This window comes from Ornithorhynchus anatinus, chromosome X5 (assembly GCF_004115215.2).
Source record: "Ornithorhynchus anatinus isolate Pmale09 chromosome X5, mOrnAna1.pri.v4, whole genome shotgun sequence".
NCBI classification, from domain to species: Eukaryota; Metazoa; Chordata; class Mammalia; order Monotremata; family Ornithorhynchidae; genus Ornithorhynchus; species Ornithorhynchus anatinus.
Window position 1 is genome coordinate 662,961 of NC_041753.1, and position 10,512 is coordinate 673,472.

A 10,512-nucleotide genomic window follows, 5' to 3' on the forward strand; every position below is an offset into this window, starting at 1 on the left:
GTCCTCGCCTCGTTCGTTCCCGACCCCCTGCCGTCGCCGGGCCCGGCCCTCCGCCGGACACGGGGCGGACCCCGTCCCCGCCCTGCCCGGTCCGGGGGGCACCGCGGGCAGAGGTGGGTGCCGCCGTGGACGGGAAAGGTCGAGTGCGCTTCCCCGTGCCCACCTGGGACCCCCGGCCCCCCCACCATGAGTACCTGTTGCCATCCGATTATGATGATGATGGTAATTGTGATATTTGCCAAACTGTTACTAGGTGCCAAGCACTGTACTGAGCGCTGGGGCAGATAGAAGATAGGGGCTCACCGTCTAAGTAGGAGGGAGGGCAGGCACTGAATCCCCATTGTGCAGATGAGGGAGCTGAGGCACAGAGAAGGGAAGGGTCTCGCCCAAGGTCCCGCCGCAAAGTGGTGGCACTGCGATTAGAACCCAGGTCCAGGGGAATAGTCATAATAATGATGGTAGTGGTTAAGCGCTTACTACGGGCCGAGCACTGTTCTAAGCGCTGGGGTCGATACAGGGTAATCGGGTTGTCCCACAAGGGGCTCGCAGTCGGAGAGAAGCAGCGTGGCTCAGTGGAAAGAGCCCGGGCTTGGGAGCCAGAGGTCACGGGTTCAAATGCCGACTCAGCCACTTGCCAGCTGTGTGACCTTGGGCAAGTCACTTCACTTCTCTGTGCCTCAGTTACCCCATCTGTTAAAATGGGGATTAAGGCTGTGAGCCCCACGTGGGACAATCTGATTCCCCTGTATCTACCCCAGTGCTTAGAACAGTGCTTGGCACATAGTAAGCGCTTAAATGCCGGCATTATTATTATGATGATTATTATTCCCCATTTTCCAGATGAGGTAACTGAGGCCCAGAGAAGCGACTGGCCCAAAGTCACACAGCTGATAAGCGGCGGAGGCGGGATTAGAATCCAGCGTGGCTTAGCGGAAAGAGCCCGGGCTTGGGAGTCGGGGGTCGTGGGTTCCAGTCCCGCCTCCGCCGCTTGTCAGCTCGGTGACCTTGGGCCGGTCGCCTCACTTCCCTGAGCCTCAGTTCCCTCATCTGGAAAAATGGGGATGGAGACTGTGAGCCCCACGGGGGACAAACCCGATAACCTTGGATCTACCCCAGCCAGCGCTTAGAGCAGTGCTTGGCACATAGTGAGCGCTTAAAAGGTACCAGAAAATAAAAAAAAAGGTCTCCCAGGCCCATCTGCCCTGAGGACCTGATTCATTTCCCCGACCTGCCCCGCTCGCCAAGCCCCGGGGAGCTGGAGGAAACGAGCCGGGCAGTCATCCCTCCCTGCTCCTCGAGCGGGGTGGCTATTTTTTTTTTTTATGGTATTTGTTAAGCGCTTACTAATACGTCAAACACTGTTCTAAGCGCTGGGGTAGATACAGGTTTATCAGGTTGGGCACGGTCCCCGGACCGCACGGGGCTAAATTGGAGGGAGGAGGATTTAATCCCCATTTGACGGGTGAGGTAACTGAGGGACCGAGAAGCGATGTGACTCACCCAAGGTCACACGGCAAGCGGTTGGCCGAGCCGGGGATTATTCAATAGTATTTATTGAGCGCTTACTATGTGCAGAGCACTGTACTGAGCGCTTGGGATGAACAAGTCGGCAACAGATAGAGACGGTCCCTGCCGTTTGACGGGTTTACGGTCTAATCGGGATTAGGATCCGGGTCCTCGGGCTCCCAGGCCTGGGCTCTTTCCATTAGGCCGCACTGCTTCTCCAGTGGACTGGAGTCTGGGGGAGGGGTTCACTGTCTCCCCATTTCTTGTGGGGGGGAGGGTAAACCCTCCCCCCCGATGATGAAGGTGGTATTTGTCAAGCGCTCACTCTGTGCCAAGCACTGTTGTAAGCGCTGGGGGGGGATCCAAGGGAATCGGGTTGTCCCCCGTGGGGCTCACCGTCTCCATCCCCATTTTCCAGATGAGGACACTGAGGCCCAGAGAAGTGACGCCCCAAGTCACCCAGCTGCTAAAGCGCTTACTCTGCGCAGAGCACCGATCTAAGCGCTGGGGGAGAGACGGGGTCATCAGGGGCACACCGTCTTCATCCCCATTTTCCAGATGAGGCCGCTGAGGCCCAGAGAAGGGAAGTGACACGCCCACAGTCACACAGGTGGCAGAGCCGGGATTAGAACCCACGACCTCCGACTGGCAAGCCCGGCCGCGTTCCGCTAAGCCACGCGGCTTCCGATCCTGGAGGGGTCCCGGAGGGGCCGCCTCACTCCCTGGCCCGGGGAGGGAGGGCTCTGTCTCCACTCATTCATCCATCCATCCATCCGGTCGTATTAATCCAGCGCTCACGTTGTGCAGAGCACTGTACTAAGCGCTTGGGAGAGGCCGCTGCAACTGCCCCTTCTAGCCCGCGAGCCCGTCGTCGGGCAGGCGTCGTCTCTATCTGTCGCCCAGCTGTACTTTCCAAGCGCTCCTTGCGGCGCTCAGCGCACAGTCAGCGCGCAATAAATAACGTTGGTATTAGCGTGGCCCAGTGGGAAGAGCCCGGGGCTTGGGAGTCCGAGGTGGTGGGTTCGAATGCCGGCTCTGCCTTTGTCAGCTGTGTGACTGTGGGCAAGTTCTTATGTCGGTATCTGTTAAGCGCTTACTATGTGCCGAGCACTGTTCTAAGCGCTGGGGTAGACACAGGGGAATCAGGTTGTCCCACGTGGGGCTCACGGTTTTAATCCCCGTTTTACAGATGGGGTCACTGAGGCCCAGAGAGGTGACTCGCCCACAGTCACCCAGCTGACAAGCAGCGGAGCCGGGATTCGAACCCATGACCTCTGAATCCAAAGCCCGGGCTCCTTCCACTGAGCCGCGCTGCTTCTCAAAGTCACTTGGCTTCTCGGTGCCTCAGTTCCCTCATCTGGAAAATGGGGATGAAGGCCGTGAGCCTCACGTGGGACACCCCCAGCGCTTAGAACAGTGCCGTGCACATAGTAAGCGCTTAACAAATACCCACATTATTATTATTATAATAATAATATATTGGCTTAGTGGAAAGAACCCGGGCCTTGGAGTCAGAGATCGTGAGTTCGAATCCCAGCTCTGCCACTTGTCAGCTGGGTGACTGTGGGCCAGTCACTTCACTTCTCTGGGCCTCAGTGACCTCATCTGTCAAATGGGGATGAAGACTGGGAGCCCCACGTGGGACCACCTGATTCCCCTGTGTCTCCCCCAGCGCTTAGAGCAGTGATCTGCACACAGAGTAAGCGCTTAACAAATACCCACATGATTATTCTTCGATTCCTGGCTCTGCCACTTGTCCGCTGGGTGACTGTGGGCCAGTCACTTCACTTCTCTGGGCCTCAGTGACCTCATCTGTCAAATGGGGATGAAGACCGGGAGCCTCACGTGGGACGACCTGATTCCCCTGTATCTCCCCCAGGGCTTAGAACAGTGCTCGGCACATAGTAAGCGCTTAACAAATACCAACATCATTATTATTATTATAGTAAGCGCTTAGCAAATACCCACATTATTAGTAGTAGTAATAAATGCGACCGAGTGAATTGAATAAAGGTTAAGGGGAGCCTTTCCTCCCGTGGCGGCGGAGTGGGTGGGGAGGGGGGGAGGGGGTCGACCCGGGGTCGCCACGTGGGCGGCCCGACCTCGGCGCGCGGCGCCCCCTGGCGGCCGCCCGCGGGCGCTGCAGCCTCGGGCGCCAGGCTGCCGCTCCCCCGCCCCGCCGGAGGGCGGCGCTGCCGAGCCGCGAGCACCAAACCATCCATCGGGGTATTTTGTTCAGCGCTGCCTCCGTGCCCAGCCCTGCTCTAAGCGCTGGGGGCCATCGGAGGTCACCAGGTGGTCCCACGCGGGGCTCCCAGTCTTCCTCCCCATCCGAGAAGCATCCCATTCTTCATTAGAGAAGCGGCCTGGCTGGGCGGAAAGAGCCCGGGCTTGGGAGTCGGAGGTCACGGGTTCGAATCCCAACTCTGCCACTTTCATTCATTGAATTTATTGAGCGCTTACTCGGTGCAGAGCCCTCTACTAAGCGCTTGGGATGGACAAATCGGTAACAGAGACAGTCCCTGCCTTTTGATGCCACTTGCCAGCTGTGTGACTGTGGGCAAGTCACTTAGAGAAGCAGCGTGGCGCAGTGGAAAGAGCACGGGCTTTGGAGTCAGGGCTCATGAGTTCGAATCCCAGCTCTGCCACTTGTCAGCTGGGTGACTGTGGGCAAGTCACTTCACTTCTCTGGGCCTCAGTTCCCTCATCTGTAAAAGGGGGATGAAGACTGTGAGCCCCACGTGGGACAACCTGATTCCCCTGTGTTTACCCCAGCGCTTAGAACGGTGTTCTGCACATAGTAAGCGCTTAACAAATACCAACATTATTATTATTATTATTATTAACTTCTCTGGGCCTCAGTTACCTCATCTGTGAGCCTCACGTGGGACAACCTCATTCCCCCGTATCTACCCCAGTGCTGGGAACAGTGCTCTCCACGTAGTAAGCGCTTAACTAACACCAACATTATTATTATTCACTTCTCTGGGCCTCAGTGACCTCATCTGTCAAATGGGGATTAAGTGTGAGCCTCACGTGGGACAACCTGATTACCCTGTATCTCCCCCAGCGCTTAGAACAGTGCTCTGCACATAGTAAGCGCTTAACAAGTACCAACATTTGTATCCCCATTTGACGCTGAAGAAGCAGCGTGACTCAGTGGAAAGAGCCCGGGCTGGGGAGTCAGAGGTCATGGGTTCGAGTGCCCCGTCTGCCACTTGTCAGCTGGGTGACTGGGCCAGTCACTTCCCTGGGCCTCAGTTCCCTCATCTGTAAAATGGGGATGAAGACTGGGAGCCCCACGTGGGACAATGTGATGACCCTGTATCTTCCCCCACCGCTTAGAACAGTGCTCTGCACAGAGTAAGCGCTTAACAAATACCAACATTATTATTATTTGACAGGTGAGGGAAGTGAGGGCCCAGAGAAGCGAAGTGGCTCGCCCGAGGTCGCACAGCACACAAGGGATTAGAACCCACGACCTCTGACTCCCCAGATCGGGCTCTTGCCGCTTAGCCACGCCGCAGGAAAGGCGGCCGCACCAAGAATCCCGCGGGAGAACGCGCTTTTCCACACTGGCGGGGGGTGGCGAGGCTCATGGCTCTCTCCCTTTCATTGAATCGTATTTATTGAGCGCCTACGGTGTGCAGAGCACTGGACTGAGTGCTAGGGAAAGTCCAGTACGGCAGTAAACAGCGACATTCCCTGCCCACCACGAGCTCACAGCGTAGAGAGGGAGCGAGACCTCAATACGCATCAACAGACATCGATATAAATAAATAAAACGACCGATATGGACATAAGCGGTGTGGGGCAGGGAGGGGGGAAGGGCAGAGGGACGCGGGAGGGAGTGGGAGATGAGGAAAAGTGGGGCTTAGTGTGGGAGGGAAGGCCTCTTGGAGGAGGTGGGCCTTCACTTTCATTCAGAAGTATTTATGGAGCGCATATTGTGGGCGGAGCGCTGTACTAAGCGCTTGGAAAAGTACAACTCAGCAACAAAGACAGGCTGAGGGCTGGGGGTAGGGGGCTGGGGGTAAAAACCAGGGACTGGGTCCTAGGGGGCAGGGGTGGGGTGCTGGGGGTAGGGGCTGGGAGGTGGGGGGTGGGAGTTGGGGGCTGGGTACTGGGGGTAGGGGTTGGGCGTTGGGGGTAGGAGTCAGGGACTGGGGACTGGGTCCTGGGGGGTAGAGATGGGGGGCTGGGGGCAGGGACTGGGGGCTGGTTGGGGGGGGCTGGGGGTAGGGACTGGGGGCTGGGGACAGGGTCCTGGGGGGTAGAGATGGGGGGCTGGGGGCAGGGACTGGGGGCTGGTTGGGGGGGGCTGGGGGCAGGGATTGGGGGCTGGGGACTGGGTCCTGGGGGGTAAAGGTGGGGAGCTGGGGGCAGGGACTGGGGGCTGGGGCCTGGGGGGCCGGTGCTTGGGGGGGGGGGCTGGGGGTAGGAGCCAGGGTCTAGGGGTAGGGCTGGGAGGTGGGTACGGGGTGCTGGGGGTAGGGGCAGGGGGCAGGACCTGGAGGCTGGGGCCTGGGGGGGTGGGGGCAGGGGCCGGGGGCGGGTCCCCGCTATCTGCGGCCGGTCCCGCCGTTGGGTGGGCGTGTTGTGCGGGCGGCCCCCCGCGGCCGCCGCCCCCCCAGGTGGGCCGGACGGTGGCGGAGGGGGAGACGGGGGGCGGGGCGGAGGGGGGCTGCGGTCTGGACGCCCCCTTCCCCCTCCCCCGCGCGGTTTCCTCGGCAGCCCGGGGACTTCGAGGGAAGCGGTGGCGGCGGCGGCGGCGGCGGCGGCGGCGGTGGGGGAAGCGCCTCCCCTCCCCTCCCCTCCCCCCCCGGGACCCTGGACCTCGGGACCCTCCCGCCCTTCCCTCCTCCGGACCCACCGCTGACCGCGTGCGCACCGCTGGGCTAAACGCTTGGGAGAGTCCAATACAGCAACGAAAAGGGCCCGTCCCCGCTCCGGGGGCTTCGGGGCGGGACGGACGCTGATGATAATCACCCTAAGGATGGCATCGGTGAGGCGCTCACTATGTGCGAAGCCCCGTTCTAAACGCTGGGGGGAAATCAAGGCGATGAGGTGGTCCCCCGTGGGGCTCCCAGTCTTCATCCCCATTTGACAGAGGAGGGAACCGAGGCCCAGAGAGGTGAAGTGACTCGTCCAAGGTCACACAGCTGACAAGGGTGGAGGCGGGATTAGAATCCACGACCTCGGCCGGGGTCTAACCACTGCACCATCCTGTCCCCGCTCTCACCCCTCACTCATTCAATCTTATCGCCTGGCACCTAGAAACCGCCCAGCAGATCCCGTTACTATTATTTATCGAGCGCTGAGTGCAGAGCACTGGACTAAGCGCTTAACAAATCCCGTTATTATTTATTGAGCGCCGTGGGCTAGAGCACCGTACTAAGCGCTTAATCCCCCCGTTATTACTGACGGAGGTCTGGGTGCAGAGCACTGGACTAAACGCTTAACCAAACACCACTATCATTTATTAAGCGTCGCGGGCAGAGCACCGTACTAAGCGCTTAATGCCATCATCATTATTTATTGGGCGCTGTATGGCCGCTCTCCGGACTAGGCGCTTAACGAATCCCAGTATCATTATGTACTGAGCGCCGTGTGCCGAGCACCGCGCTAAGCGCTGGACTAAGCGCCTGGGGAGGGGGGTCAAGTGGAAAGAGCCCGGGCTCGGGAGTCATTCCTTCCTTCCTTCCTTCCTATTTATTGAGCGCTTACCGTGTGCAGAGCACTGGACTAAGCGCTTGGAGTGGACAGTTCGGCAACAGATAGAGACCATCGCCGCCCGACAACGGGCTCACCGTCCGCTTCTTAGAGAAGCAGCGTGGCTCCGTGGAAAGAGCCCGGGCTTGGGAGCCAGAGGTCGTGGGTTCAAATCCTGCCTCAGCCGCTTGCCGGCTGTGTGACTTTGGGTAAGACACCTAACTTCTCTGTGCCTCAGTTACCCCATCTGTCAAATGGGGATGAAGACTGCGAGCCCCGGGCGGGACAACGTGATCTTAACTTCTCTGTGCCTCAGTTCCCTCATCCGTCACATGGGGATGAAGACTGGGAACGGGACAACCTGATCACCTTGTATCCTCTCCAGCGCTTGGAACAGTGCTTTGCACATAGTAAGCGCTCAACAAATGCCATCGATAAACGAGTCAGAGGTCGTGGGTTCTAATCCCAGCACCGCCGCTTGTCAGCTGGGCAAGTTGGGGCGGGTCATTTCACTTCTCTGGGCCTCAGTTCCCTCATCTGTCAAAGGGGGATGAAGACCGTGAGCCCCGCGCGGGACCACCTGATGACCTCGTCTCTCCCCCAGCAGTGGATAGAGTCCGGGCTTGGGAGTCAGAGGTCGTGGGTTCTAATCCCGGCTCCGCCACCTGTCTGCTGTGTGACCTTGGGCAAGTCACTTCACTTCTCTAGAGAAGTGGAAAGAGCCTGCGTTTGGGAGTCAGGGGTCACGGGTTCGAATCCCGGCTCCGTCGCTTGTCAGCTGGGTGACCGTGGGCCAGTCAGTTCCCTTCTCTGGGCCTCAGTGACCTCATCTGTCAAATGGGGATGAAGACCGGGAGCCTCACGTGGGACCACCTGATGACCCTGGATCTCCCCCGGCGCTTAGAACAGCGCTCTGCACAGAGTAAGCGCTTAACAAATACCCACATTATCATTCTCTGGGCCTCCGTTCCCTCATCATCTGTCAAATGGGCATGCAGCCTGGGAGCTCCACCTGCTCGCCTCGCAGCCCCCAGCGCTTAGATCAGTGCTTGGCGCATAGTCAGCGCGGCTCAGTGGAAAGAGCCCGGGCTTTGGAGTCAGAGGTCACGGGTTCGGCCACCTGTCAGTTGTGTGACTTTGGGCAAGTCACTTCACTTCTCGGTGCCTCAGTTCCCTCATCTGTCAAATGGGGATGAAGACTGGGAGCCCCACGTGGGACCACCTGATTCCCCTGGGTCTCCCCCAGCGCTCAGAACAGAGTAAGCGCTTAACAGATACCAACATTATTATTAGTCAGCGCTTAACCCGTACCATCATCATCACTATTAATCCCAATCCCAATAGCAGACTTCCTAGAGCTCGACTCCCTTCCCTGGGCCTCAGTCTCCTCCTCTGTCGAATGGGGATGACCTCGAAGGCACAGCGCTTGGCACAGGGTGCGCGCCGGGCTGAGACCCTCGTTATTGCGACGAGCCCCTCCCCCAGGCCGGAGTTTGGGGGTGGGGGCGGGCCCCCGTCAGCATTTCTCGGTGGTGGGGGAGGGGGGAGGGGGTTTCGGGCGGGTTTTTCCCCCGCCGCCTACGGTCTGTTGGAGGAGGGCGGGGGGGGGGGGGGGGGGCGGCGTGTGTCCCCCCCCCCTCCCCGGAGGGCGACAACACCCGGAGCGGAGCCGAGCGGAGCGGAGCGGAGCGGACCTCGCCCCGCCGGACTCTGTCCCCGACGGGGCGAGGGAAGACCCGGTCCGGCCTCCCGCCCCCGGCCCGGACTCTGCGGTCTGCGTGGCCCCCGTCAATCACCATCGGCGGCGCTCGGGAAAACCCGGCCCGGATCGCCGCTCCCTCCGCGCCCTCCGGCAGGGAAAACCCGGACCGGATCGCGTCCCCCCCGCCGCCGGCCCGGCCGCCGCCACCGAACCGGACTTTGTCCTCGGCGCGGGGCGGCGGGAAAACCCGGCGCGGCGCTGCCCCCTCCGGACCGGGTAGGGGGGGCCGGGCGGAAAACCCGGCGCGCCCCGTCCGCCTCCCCTCCCCCCCGGAGCGTCGCCGCCTGGTCCCCTCCGCCGGTCTCCAGTGAGATCATGTCTGGGGGGCGGGGTGGGGGCTGTTTGGCTTGGCCGGGGGCCCCCCCCGGGGGGACTCACTCTTTCCGCCCTGGCCGGGCCGGGCCGGGCCGGGCCGGGCCAGAGAAGGGACCGAGAGCCGGGGGCTGAGTCATAGCCGCGGGGAAGGGAGGGAGGGAGGGAGGGAGGGAGGGAGGCCGGCAGGGAGGGGCCCCGGGCCCGGCTCCGCCCCCTCCTCCCCTCCGCCGGGCGGCCCGGGTCAACCCGGGTGAGGGCCGCCAGATTGTAGTCGGACTGGTTGGGTCTCTGTCCCCCGCTGAGACACCTGCTGGGGGAGGTGGAGGGGGGAGGGGGAGGGGAGGCCCGGAGAGGAGGCCGAGCTGGGCCCGGTTCGGTTCGGTTCCGCTGGGCCCGGTTCCTCCTCCCCTCCCTCCCCCCGTCCCGTGTCCCCCCACCCCCGGGCGCAAAGGGGCGTAGCGGGCCGGTGGGGAGGGGTCCGCGGCCGGAGGCCTTCCCACCTCCAGGCCTTTCTCACCTCGAGGTTCGAGGCCTCGGGGGCAGAAAGGACGGGCCTCAGTTTCCCCCGGGGGGGATGGGGCGGGATGCCCCCTCCTCCTCCTCCTCCTCCCCCCCTCGCGCACCCTCTCCTCTCCTCCGCGGAGCCCGGGGTCGGCCGCGGGGGTCCCCGCGGGGGCCGCGGTCCCGCGTGGGGCCGGATGGGAGGGAGGGAGGGAGGGAGGGACTGACTGCCGGCTCCTTCCTCGGCCTCTCCCTCCGGTCTGCGGTCGTGGGGGGAGGGCGGGGGGCGCCCTGGGGCCGAGACGCCACTGAGTCAGCCCCCCACCCCCACCCCGTCACTCTGACCTGATTCCACGTCCTTCCCCCTCGCCCCGCAGCCCCCCTTTAATCCCTTCCCCTACCGGGAGGGGGCGCGGCGGAGCCAGGAAACCCGCCCCGTCCAACCCCCTCCCCCCCCCCCCCCCGGCCGGAGCGGTCCGGGGGGGGGGCGGGGCTCCGGCCGGGTGATGGACGTCCGTCCGGACCAATGGGCGCCGGGCGGGGGGGGGCGGGGCCGGGCTTTTAAGGTGGACCGGACCGAGATAGGGCCGGCGGGAGCAGGTGAAAAGGCAGCACCGGTGGAGGGGGGGGTGGGTGGAGGGGACAGGTGGGGGTGGGGGGGGGGAGGGGGACCGGCTATGGGGGGGGGGGCGAGGGAGGGATCGGGCCGGCCTCGA